At 40.7% G+C, this 13,557-nt stretch overlaps 1 protein-coding gene across 1 annotated transcript in view; it reads left to right on the plus strand.

Annotated features, from left to right (window-relative positions):
• The first annotated feature begins 8,977 nt into the window (after positions 1-8,977).
• LOC144694533 (uncharacterized) overlaps positions 8,978-13,557 on the plus strand; it is a 237,279-nt gene continuing 232,699 nt past the window's right edge. Inside the window, exon 1 of the mRNA XM_078565098.1 lies at positions 8,978-9,009. The gene's annotated coding sequence lies outside the window, so the exon portion shown is untranslated. The remainder of the gene's footprint in view (positions 9,010-13,557) is intronic.

The raw sequence follows: 13,557 nt of genomic DNA on the forward strand, positions 1-13,557 counted from the left end.
AAGCCACATGCCAACCTGACTTGGAACTACATTACTTTTCCTTCACTGTCCCTGGGTCAAAATCTTGGAACTCCCTTTCTAACAGCACTGTGGGTGTGTCTGTACCAGACAGACATGTGGGCAAGAGAGCATGGTGGAGTGTTAAAATGGCAAGCGACAGGGAGGTTTGGGTCTTTCTTGCGGACAGACCGCAGGTGTTCTGCAAAGCGGTTGCCCAGTTTGCGTTTGCCCACATGTCTGTCCTTGGCTTGCTGCATTGTTCCAGTGAAGCCCAACGCAAACTGGAGTAACAGCACCTCATCTTCTGACTAGGCACTTTACAGCCTTCCGGGCTGAATATTGAATTCAACAACTTTAGATCTTAAACTCCCTCCTCCAATCCCCACCCCGTTTCTTCCCCCTCCCTTTTGTTTTTTTCAATAATTTATATAGATTTTTCTTTTCCCACCTATTTCCATTATTTTTAAATCTACAACTAATACCTTGTCAGTCTTTCCACCCCACCCCCACTAGAGCTATACCTTGAGTGTCCTGACATCCATTCTTAATTAGCACATTTTCTTAGATAATATCACCACCTTCAACACCTCTTTGATCCTTTTGTCTGTGACATCTTTTGATTAACTGCTCCTATCACTGCTTGCTTGTCCCTACAACCACCCCACCCTCAACATCTCTCCACCCCCCCCCACCCCCACCTTAAACCAGCTTACATTTCACCCCTCTCCTAACTATACTCAGTTCTGTTGAAGGGTCGTGAGGACTCGAAACTTCAACTCTTTTCTTCTCCGCCGATGCTGCCAGACCTGCTGAGTTTTTCCAGGTAATTCTGTTTTTGTTTTGGATTTCCAGCATCCGCAGTAGTTTTTTGTCTTTACCAACTAGATCGCACTGTTTCTGATTTTTACTGACAGGACTTCAAAAACGTCCTTAAATATACAGGTCTGGGTCTGTGACATAATTGGGCCAGAACTGTAATTTTAACCCCGACTTGATTAAGTTAGTAATTCAACATAAGGTTGTTAGTTATGTTTGTGGGGGTCAGGAGGAACATAATAGTTAGTTGAGGCTCACAGGGAATATTTAGTCCTCCCTTGTCCTGAACTCCATCCTGTGTCTCACCAACAGAAGCCCCACCCCACACTTATTGATTTTCTTTCCCAAGCCAGCAGCCACATTCGGCCCATTTACTGACCAGAAAGGGCAAAAAAATCAGCAGATGGCATGTTGATGAGGCTCAATGGCTCTAATTACCATAGTTAAACCGTGTGAGGCAGGCAATTAATTCCCCAGTGTAATTAACAACCAAAAACTCACTGCAAATTCAAATCTACCCCATTCAGTCAACATTTGAAAATAAAATTGAATGTTCTTGTTGAATTTTTATTCTGCCAAGCATGATTATTTACATATACATATACATATATACATCTGCATGTTCCAACAATCTGGGTAGAATCTTCTGGTTCCACCAGCAGTGGGAAACTTGGTGGGTGCATAATTTAGTTTGTCAGGAGGCCAAAAATCAGTTTCTCGATGATGGGATGAATTTAAGCAATTAAATTCTTAGCACTTTAAAAACGGGCTAAAGGCGGGTCGAACTTCCCAACAAACAATGTCGGGAAGCCCTTTTGCACGCATTAGCATCTCGTGCATGCTCATTAAAAGGCCACCTTGCCAGAAGTGAGCTCCCCCTCCAAATTAAGTTCCCCAACCAGTGAGAAATTAAAATGTCTACATTTACGACTGTGTATAAGTGGTGTGCACTTGGCAAGCTTGACTTCTTCCACAACTTTGAGGTGAGTAGACGTTCTTTTGGCCCTTTTTGGACTTCTCCCAAATCTTGACTTACATCAGGGGCCAGTAGGACAGGCTGCACGAAGGCAGGACACAGAGGATATGCTAAGGGGGGAAGAGGGGGCTAGAGTGAATCGGAGGCTGGACATGGGAGGCAGTTGAAGAGTGGAAGAGGTGGAGGCTGTCCAGGAAGGAAAGCAGGCGATCCAGGGTGGGAGGAAGGCTATCCGGGGAAGGAAGACAGATTGCCCGGGGAGGGGAGGGAGGCAGCGAGGGTATGCTCGAGTGCAGCAATGTGGGGTGGAGGGAACAACCTTTCTTGTTGGGTCTGGGGGCCCTGTGGTTGGGTGGGGGAGAGTGTTTCCAGGGAGGGATGGTGGGAGAGAGCTGGTTCTAGAGGGCAGGGTTGGTGCTGTTGACGGTGGAGTCCTGGGGGTTGAACTGAGGCTACAGGGCAGCAGAGGGAACAGTCACAGTGAGAGGGCGGAGTAGGATGTGATAGGGTGTAAAGTCCAGGGCGATAGTCAAATGGCTGAAGCATTCATGGGGGTTCACAGAAACAGATGAAACATGTGGCTCGGGTAATGGGAGGGGTCAAGGGCAAGATGCAGTGGGGTCTCAAGAAGGTCAGGACATTGGCTACCAGGGTCCACTGCAAGGGCAAGCAATGACCCAATGATCCAGATATCAGCAGATGCGCAAAAGGCAATGCCAGAGGCACCTTAGAAACTCCCAGAATATGGTTGCACACATCTACCAGCTTCTCCGCGATGACCTGCGACCGCTGGGACTTGAAGATAATCCCATGCCAGTGGCATTAAAGGCCACAACTGCCTTAAACTTCTTTGCCAGTAGTTACTTCCAGGGATTCTCTGGGGACCTGTGCAGCATTGCTCAGTCAGTGACACACAAGTGCATGAGGGAGGTGACAGATGCCCTGATCAGGAGAGCGCACCAGTTTGTCCAATTCCAACCAAATCCTGAAAGCCAGGCTGCAAACCTGCAGTCTCAGGTTTCCCACAAGTGAAAGGGCTATTGACTACGCCCATGTGGCCTTGGTAACAGCCAGTCACATTCATCAATAGGAAAGTTTTTCATTCCTTGAACATGCAGCTGATAAGTGATCACAGAAGGCAAATCCTGCATGTTTGTGCTCAGTTCCCAGTTCTCACAATGCCTATATTCTAACCCGCTCCCAGGCGCCACAGGTTTCTGAAGGACCTCAGCAATTGCTGAGCTGGCTCCTTGAGGACAAGGGATAACTCCAGAAGACCTAGCCGATGACACCAGTTTGCTGTCCATAGAGTGCTTCTGAGGGGAGCTACAATGCCACACATGCCTACGCTAGGTCTGTGACTGAGCAGACAATAGGTCTCCTAAAGATTAGGTTCAGTTTGGACCGCTTGGGTGGGGCTCTCCAATACACACCAGAGAGTGTCCCAGATCATCGATGTCTACTGGGCTCTGCACAACTTCACACTACAAAGGGGGCATGTCTTGATGAGGGAGACATGGAAGACCAAGAGGTCTCCTCTGACGATGAGAATAGTGAAGGTGACAGCTGATGAGGGCCAGGATGTTGCCAAGCCACATGCAGAGGCCATATTGGGGCACGATGTGGCAGACAGGCCCATGAGAATCTGATCGCTAATAGATTCCAGGCAGAGTAAGCTGCCGAGACAATTCCTTTACTTTTTTGTTTTCTATCCTCTGCTGGCAGGAAGGCCCCACCTCCTTTTTGATTACAGACGTTATACTTTGCTCAAAAGTACTTTGATTTATCATAGCTGAACTAAATTGCAATACTTGACATTTGTCCTACTGGTGGTTTGATCCTCTGCATGTGCCAAACCATGCTCATATACAGAGCCGTGGTGCTAAATGTGCACATTAGGACCTGCACAACATTCTTTGCTCCCGTGACCTCGAGCACCTGTAAGTAGAATTGTAATTTTACACATGCCCTCATAATGTCCGTGTTTACGGCAACTCGGAAGCAATATCAAATCTATCCTCAGCAGCAATGCACTCATGTCACCCTCACACCTGCTCCCAAAGGGGAGCTGACCTGGCAGAGAGCTCTTTCTGGCAGAGCCAGGTAGGTGGGTCCACAGGGAGGAGCAGAATGAGGACACCATTTGGCCCCTCGAGATCAGTCCTCAATGCAGGTTGATCAAGGAAAGTCATGTTCCTGCCCCCAGTCACCATGCGGTCATAGTAACCCTATATCCCTTGACATCTTTATAATGCCGAGAAGTCCTGAGGTTACTTTGGAGTCCACTCACTGAGAGTGCCTCACCTGCACTATGGGTTGCTGAGCAGCAACCACTCCGTACCCTCTGATTGCAGAGACTCCTACAAGTTTCAGTCCTAGATGGCCTTAGTATAGTATAGTTGCAAAACTGTAATCCGTCATTGTGAAAACCCAGGCCAAGGTATACGTCTTTCCTGCATGGACCCCGCAGAAGTCTGTTGAGCTGCCGATGCTTCACATGGATAGCCTCACAGTCCATAGCACAGTCCAGCACACAGGCCCATTCAACTCTCTTCCACCTCATGGACTAAAACCCTGGTCCTTCAATGATGTCCTATGCACTATGGTTGCAAACTCTTTATGCAAGTTCACTATCACCCTTGATAAGGAGACGAGCAGTCCAAACAAATTTCTGTGTCAGGTCTTTTTTTACATTCATTCATGCAGTGTGGCTAGGCCAGCATTTATTGCCCATCCTTAATTGCCCTTGAGAAGGTGGTGGTGAGCTGCTTTTTTGAACCCCTGCAGTTCATGTAGTGTAGGTACACACACAGTGCTGTTAGGGAAGCCCTAACAGCACTGCAGGAACTCATCAAGGCTCCTTAAACAGCACCTGCCAAACCCTTGACTGCTACCACTTAGAAGGACAAGGGCAGCAGACACATGGGAACTCCACCACCTGGACATTCCCCTCCAAGTCACTTACCATCTTGAATTGGAAATTTATTGCTGTTCCTTCATTGTCACTGGTTCGAAATCCTGGAACTCCCCCCCTAATAGCACTGTGGTGCTGTTTATCTCAAGAGCGTGGGAATTCATAATTGATAAAATTATGCTTCAATTATATGGAACTTTGGTCAGACCCCACCTGGAGTATTGCATTAAATTTTGGGCACCGAACCTCAGGAAAGAATATTGGCCTTGGAAATATTTTTTAAATTCATTCACAGGATGTGGGCTTTGCTGGCTGGGCCAGCATTTATTGCCCATCCCTAGTTTCCCTTGAGAAGGTGTTGGTGAGCTGCTTTCTTGAACTGCTGCAGTCCATGTGGTGTAGGTACACCCACAGTGCTGTTAGGAAGGGAGTTCCAGGTTTTTGACCCAGCGACAATGAAGGAACGGTGGTATATTTCCAAGTCAGGATGGTGAGTGGCTTGGAGGGGAACTTCTACCCTTGCATAAAAAAAAGCTTCCTGATTTTATTACTAAATAGCCTACCCTAAATGTAAGATTTTACCCTCTTGTTCTGGATTCTTCTGCCTGAGGAAATTGTTTTATTAACCTTATCGAGTGCCTTTTTAATTATAATGGGTGGTGTTCCCATCTATCTGCTGCTCTTGTCCTTCTAGATGGTAGTGGTTGTGGGTTTGGAAGGTGCTGTTGAAGGAGCTTTGGTGAACTCCTGCAGTGCATCTTGTAGATGGTACACACTGCTGCTACTGTGCATCAGCGGTGGAGGGAGTGAATGTTTGTGGATGTGGTGCCAAACAAGTAGGCTGCTTTGCTTCTTGAGTGTTGTGGGAGCTGCATTCATCCAGGCAAGTGAGGAGTATTCCATCACATTCCTGACTTGTGCCTTGTTGATGGTGGACAGGCTTTGGGGAGTCAGGAGGTGAGTTTCTTGACGCATAATTCCCAGTCTCTGACCTGCTCTTGTACCCACAGTAATTATATGGCTAGTCCAGTTCAGTTTCTGGTCAATGGTAACCCCCAGGATGTTGATAGTGGGGGATTCAGTGATGGTAACGCCATTGAACATCAAGGGGCAATGGTTGGATTCTCTCTTGTTAGAGATGATCATTGCTTGACACTTGTGTGGCATGAATGTTACTTGCCACTTGTCAGCCCAAGCCTGGATATTGTCCAGGTCTTGTTGCATTTGGACATGGACTGCTTCAGTATCTGAGGAGTCGCAAATGATGCTGAACAGCGAACATCGCCACTTCTGACCTTATGATGGAAGGAAGTTCATTGATGAAGCAGCTGAAGATAGTTTGGTCGAGGACACCACCCTGTGGAACCCTTGCAGTGATGTCCTGGAGCTGAGATGACTGACCTCCAACAACCACAACCATCTTCCTTTGTCCTGGGTATGACTCCAACCAGCGGAGGGTTACAGCATAGATTCACCAGAATGATGCCACGGCTTAAAGGGTTAAATTATGAGGTTAATTGCATAAACTCAGCTTGTATTCCTTTGAGTTTGGAAGGTTGAGGAGCAATCTATTCAAGGTATTTAAAATTATAAAGGCACTCGATAGGGTTAATAAAACAATTTCCTCAGGTGGAAGAATCCGGAACAAGAGGGTAAAATCTTACCTTTAGGGTAGGCTATTTAGTAATAAAATCAGGAAGCTTTTTTTTATGCAAGGGTAGTTGAAATCTGGAACTCTCCCACAAAAGGCTGTGGTTGCATGGTCATTCACATTGTCAAGACTGCAATCAATATACTTTTTGTGGGATTAGGGTATCAAGAGATGTAGGGCAAAGGCGGGTAAATGGAGTTGATGTACAGATCATTTAAGGTACAATTACAGATACCATGATCTAGCTGAATGGTGAAAAAGGCTTTCGGGACTTAATAGCCTGCTCCTGTTCCTATGTTAACTGTTAATTCTTGGGTCATGCAGCACTGCAGAAACAGATTACATATAAAGCACAGCTTCTGGATCATAGGGGACAAGGTTCACTTAGAGGAACTGCTGTGAAGCTGTTTTGAAAGAAAACAGTTCTATACCGTTGATGAAAAGCAAAAAATAAATGCCATTTTAGTTGCATGCCTCTGCAGTTTGAGTGGTCTGTGGCATCTTTATTATGACCCAAAAACAGCACAGAATGCATATCAATAGAAGCAATATTACAACAAATATAGCGACACAGTGCAAGGCCACTTATGGCTGGGGAAAAAAAATGTCAAGAGTTTGCAAGTCAGGCAGTACAGCCCATGAAAAATGTCAAATAGGTGTGAAATGAGGTGAAATTACTAGGGAGAAATTTCTCCTCAGCTTTAAAGTGGAGAACGGAGAAATCACTGCTGACACTCCACTAAGCTGCACTTCTAATTTTAAGCCAAATTCATCTCTGACATGCAGCAGCCTATGTGAAGGTGGAAGCAAGCAGCTTTCCACTCTTTTTTCTGCCAGTCAAATTATGTCATCAGTGAAGGATCACTGGTTTTTAATGATATGGCAGCCTCCGACCTAAGTTGTAGGTCCCAAGCAGAGCGTTACATGCCACCAATAAACTGCCCGTCACCAAATTACAATTGACATCTAACATCACTAAATCTGAAATGTAATTCTTTATGACAGGAGTGGTTATATTGGAAGAAAATAATTTACTTCAAGACTGGGGCTTTGTAGTGTATACCTGAAACGTTCTTATCCAAGTATGAGTCATGTCAAATTTACTGTAGTTGAAATAGGCATATATATAGACCAATCATAATTTAACCAAATTTTTCAGGTAATAGATATCATTGCACTGCATATAATTACCTCTATTGATTGCTCAGGATATCCAGAACTTCAGATACTCACTACTGTTTACCATGCTGCAGTTTTAATGACTTGTTATTGTCTGTGACAGTCAAATTATGTTTGTGTCATGTAAAACAGTTATTTGTTATTTAGAGAGCCAATGAAGTTGGGATCATTTTGAAATATACTGCTAGAGTAATTGTTTTATTCAAATATGATTTCACAAGGTAATAATAAGGTAGATTTTTTTTCCCCTATTCTTCCACAGTTGTTGCTACATTTTATATGATACAGGGCGCTGCAATCCAAAAACTCAGGCTACATAAAGTTCTTGGTCAACAGTACATCACTTCTGCACCTTGAAAACCTATGCCATGTGTCGATGAATTGGTATCGGGGAGGAATGGAGTATTTCTAGCTTATTCTGCTTTTATTTCAGATTTCCAGCATTCGCAGTATTTTGCTTTTGCATTGCTTTCAGAGCTGACAACCATTTAGACTATCTAATTATATTCTCATATTGTGCAGGCAATGGTATTTCAAGATTAAAAGTATGTTTAGAAGTTATTTCTTGTTGAGAAAAGCCCAATATTTAAATCCAGTAAATCTGGATTCAATCAGCATCAAGTTCTGAATATTAGGCATCTGCTTGTCTGCGGTAATTCATGAAATATCCATGGGTTATGTTTCATTTATTTTACAAAAGGATTTTCTTCCCTTTTTAGATTCTTGAGACTAGGCTAATTGTTTTTAAACAATAGTTTTGATCCATTTGTTATAAATAATTGTAACTTAAATGAATCAGAATAAAGATGACAGATATCCTTTACTTTCTCAAAATATAACACTGCATTAAACTGCAATCATTGTTTGCTTGACTAAAAACATTTTTGGTCTGAATGTAAAACATCCTTCTGACGTAGAAATGCCAATACATTGGATTAAAAGGTAATCTAAAATTTGAGGATTGCACAGTGTTGATTTTCACAATGACAATTAGGTTTTGTTGGCCGTGCTTCCATATTTAAGGCTTACTGTTCCTTGTTTACTATTCTTGAACAATTGGACACCATGTCTAATACAGAGTCAGAGGTGTTAGATTACAAGACTAATTCCAAACTGTCTGAGATTTGTGGTTAGCATTTTTGTACCACAGCCAAAAGTATGACAAATTCAAAATTTGTAGCTGCAACCAGTCACTGAGGAATGTTTTGCACTTTATCCACTTCTCAAATGTTTCATTTTATGATTTTTGTGAATGTCACAAAAGTGCAACTGGAAGATAATCAGCAAGAGGTGACATTCCAGTCCTATAGAGGGGAATTTAGAAATCAAACGGCTTAGCTTCCTTGAGCCTGTGGATTGTACTCTTGCTAATCACAGTGCTAAGAGTGAATTGGTGACAGTTAATACATGCGCACGTTCCAGCCTGCATATTAGAGGACACTTAATACTGACATGTTCTAATAAGTCTTGCAGGTAAGTAGCATTCCCTATGAGTGTGTGAGTCAATGAGAAATTTTAAAACTGATTGCAAGCGAGGGAATTTTTTTGAATAATGTAACTTCATATATTGGCCCCATATCTATCTGTAAAATATAGGATGTATTTAGTTCTTTGGGTAAGAACTCTGGACGCAAGTGGTTCTGCCTTATATTTTTGCATAATACCCGCTCTGGATTTGTTCTATTCTTGGGATTTGGAGGATTTTCTGAACGTCATTTTATCATGTGAAATGAATTGAAATTATACAAAATAAATACCCTTGCCTGTTCTATTTTATTGCTCAAATGCTTCCTCAGAGCTTTCCACCAGAACCTGTGATAATTTGAGTTACAGGTAGGTATGAGCAGAGCAGGACACCCTGACGGGTTAAAGATCCTTGGAAGTTTGTATTATATAGCATTTACAAATTAATTAGCTTACATTTATCTACAAAAATTGATTTTTGAACAAGAAAGGAAAATGATTGTCTTTTTTCCAAGGGAAAATAAGTCTGTTTTTAGACATTAAAGAGATCAGTACAAATAAGTATTAGGTACCATTCACAGCATATTTGCTTCCTAAACAAATTCCACCATTTGGCAGATTGAATATGGGTGTTTGTGACTGTAAACATAACAGACAAATTCTTTATCAGTATGAGAAAATTGCTTTGGCTTTCTAATTTAGTAAGGAAATTGTTGAGCTAAGAGTTATAATACATAAGTACTGTCAGTTGCTAGTCTCTGAATTTTATTGGTTTATCAAAGATTGGCATTTAAAGAATCACGCTATGCCAATCTTAGAGTCAGCCACTCCAGACCTGCAGAAGGAGCCACCAACAGTACTTATAAACATATATAACTGTGACAGAGCTAAAAGTGCAAAGTCTTTAAGGAGCTGTGCTCTTCAGAATTATGTGGTTTGACTGCCTTGTGAAATGGGACTGCAAAAAATTCATTTCAACTTTGTCTGCAGGCAATTCACCTTTGGCCTACAGATGATATGAGTCTCTTTGCTGATGGGTAAAGTATAATAAGTCAGGTCAGGCGGTCTGTGGATGGCGAAGGCCTATTTATTAGTTGAATGAGGCAGGTGTAGTATTCAGCGTGAGATTAGCTCATCTCAGCATGATAATTACCTTACAGGAAGCCCTGAAGGTTACATATCAGATAGCACCAATCCAGCTGAACCACAGAACCCATTCCCGAAAATGGAGTCTGTAATATAATCATATTTTCCAACTCAAAACTGACAAAATACTCTAGGAAATAATCAGTGTTCCGATTTGGGCTGCTAATGTAGTGTTAAACAGCAATTGTTCTGTATTTTTTTTAAACAGCCAGGAATAGAAACACTGCAGATGTAAAGAGAAAAGCTTTATAAGCATGTCATCTTAACTCAGAATCAGAAAAGTAATGTATATTATAATGTATGAAATTTATTTTTCATAATGCTTCTTAATAAAAACAAACATTTTTTAGAATAATTACAGGTGCTGTAATAGGGCACTATTTTGGGATTTGAAACAAGATTCTTCAGACTTTTTACTACCCAAATATGTGCATATTTTTTACGTGTAAATGAAATCTAACCGTTCCATTTTGTTGCAATGAAAGTAGAGTGTGTTATCAAAGTGTGCAGGAAACTGCAAACCAGCCATCTTGCACAGGTTTAAGAAAGAAATACTTAAAAACCCAAGCAGTTTAACCCTCAAGGGACCACCTGAGTCTGTTTGCATCACATCAGAAATCTGCTATTAATTTTCCATGTTTCTTCACAGTGTATGACGTGGTTTATCAATCTTACACCATTGAACAAAAATCAACTTTTGCCAGTCTATTGTGTAATGAAACATGAAAGTATGAAGATGGTTAACTACTCAGAATTTATTTTTTCAAACCATCATGTAGAGTTCTACACAAAACACCAAAATAGAAAACACTGCAGTTTATGCCAGCACGCTTGGCACAAAATAGTACTTATCTAATTCAAGTCCTGCACTAGCTTTTTCAATAATTATATCATTATTTGTATTTTTTACATTTGAAGCAGTTTTTGGATGTGTCTTTAACAGAATGACGGTTCCCTCAGTAAAATGTTTTCTGTGTAACTAATTTGGCTCCTTTGTAAGGAAGCTGGCAGAATTATTAAAGCTTGGGGAGCAGTGCCAAAATGTGTCTCGGCAGCCCCTTGCCATGTATGGCGAGATCTTTTATGCATTTGTTCTGGATTTGTCTTTGCACTTACTTTGCAACAGCTTAGACCTAGAGATAAACTGTCTAAAGCCCTTTATTTGAGGTTGCCTTTCAGTCGTATTTTACTACATAATTGATTTAACCCCTCACCCACACCCCCTCCCGCCCACTTCTTCCCAGGCCAAAAGATCTTTGTGGCAATATAAAATCAGAAGTATACTCTTTCCTATAGTCAATGAAATGATTTTCTATAAATTTGTAGTTTTGATTATTTCAAGCCCAATTAAATAAACATGAAGTCAAAAAAATGGTTCTTAGTAGCGCAGTTGTTTTTATATTTCTACCATTCTTTGAACAAACTAATCAATCATCCTCTTGTAATGCTACAACAGTCATCAAAGCTAAGAAATTTTATCCGGCAAATTACTATGAGCGAAATCAGCAGATTAACACCTAGTGTATACATAAGACATTCCTCTGCCATTATTTTAATACAGGTGTTAGTCCATTTATTTTGCCAAGGTAGTGAACAGAGGAATGCTATCCAAACACATTATGCATTCAGTCACTAAATGTCATCCATCGTAATTTGTGGGTTGGTACATCAATGTTTAAAAATGGTATTGTATATAGAAAGAAGCCTGTAAAATAATTCAAATTTTTCACACAAATGTAATTGCAGTTGACCATTCCATTTTTAAAAATTAGGTATTGTGGTTTCATTTGACACCTGTTTGTTAAATTAATTTAAGCTTTTAACTTAAATTAATATCCAGCATCTCTAACCCAAATGGTATAGTTTTATTACACAGAATTTGAATTATTCAGAAGTAACACTTGACCAAAATATCTCAAAAACAGTTTGATGTACATGTTAGGTATTGCAGGAGTATGGTACATATTTTTTATGCAGTTTATGACTAAAAAAATCCAGTTCAGTCAAGTTTATAAGAAAGAAATCAATTTTAGAAAAATGGAACTTTAACATGGTTGGGCTATGCATTTTACATTTCCATAAATACAATCGACTTTCCAGCTTACACATATTCTGAAGTTTACTGTTTTAGTCTATCTTGACAGCTATTTTAATACAAGTAAGAAGCAAAGCTCTCCCCTATTTTCTAAACATCTCTACTTAAAAGTCATCGGTAATTACTGATTTCTATCAAGCACTTCAGAAACTTATGTGACTGTTAAATCACGTGAATTAGGTGGAGTATTGCATCTTGAATACAAATTATTGCTTTACTTGTACTCTTTGAACAACAACGTCCTTTTTAGTAGCAAATACAGATTGCATGCGTGGCAAGAACTGCTGTGCTGTGTAGCTGCAGTTTCCGAATTGGGACGGAAGAATATTAAACTAAACATCCCCTGAGCACGACTTGTTTTGTTTTAATGTTTTAAATGTTATGGTTGATGTTTTCAAGTCCATAGATGGCAGCAGCATTTCAGGTAACTACAATGTTTAGTCACCATTTTAACTGGTGCAGCGATCAATATGCGAGTGAAGTAGAAAATGTTCCAGTGTAGAATTTAGTTCTCAAGTGCAAGCAAGTTTGGTACACATTAAGGCATCTCCCTGTTGGCTTTTCAACATGCCTTCAGTGACCCTAAGCCTATCCAATACAATTTCATATGGTATGCCAGCTCTGGAGAAATAAACTCTTAAAGTCTCCAGCTTTAGTTACTCTTTCCCTAATATAAGATTAAAATTATAACATAATAGGTTTTACAAATAGAAGGTAAAATCTACTACATGTGACTATTGCAACCCACCTACTATGGTGTCCTTGCAAAGCGTAGGCATTGCTATTTTATCATTTATAAAAATGTAATTAACTAGCTGTAGTTTATTCTGTTAAGTTCTGAATTCACAACAGTGTTCATGTGAAATTACTGCAGAAAATTATGGATCTGAATCTATTGAATTAGATTAAAACATATGTCTCTTCACTGCTCTAAGTGTAGATCACGTACAATGTACAGTAAAGCTTGTGCATTATTAAAATCTGGTGGAACTCCAAGTGTTTTTTCCCCATTCTCAGAGTTTGTGCAAGCTCAAAGAATGTATCTTAGATGTCCAGTTATTCATTCAAAAGAATCAGTTCAGAACAGATACTAAATCCATGCACTCAGAAATTTGTATTGCCAACTGTAGTACAAAACAAGCTGTGTTCTCTTCAGGTGGTAAGATGGGTTTATTAGAGATGACCATGGATCTGGGCCAAAGATTCACGGCAATCTGAATTTGACTGGTTCAATCAGCCGGGGCAAAATTGAATTCTGCTGAGAGAGCTTCAAATTATTATTATTATTATTTTTTTAAATGATACTTCTTTCACAG

Source organism: Cetorhinus maximus, chromosome 2, assembly GCF_964194155.1.
Source record: "Cetorhinus maximus chromosome 2, sCetMax3.hap1.1, whole genome shotgun sequence".
NCBI classification, from domain to species: domain Eukaryota; kingdom Metazoa; phylum Chordata; class Chondrichthyes; order Lamniformes; family Cetorhinidae; genus Cetorhinus; species Cetorhinus maximus.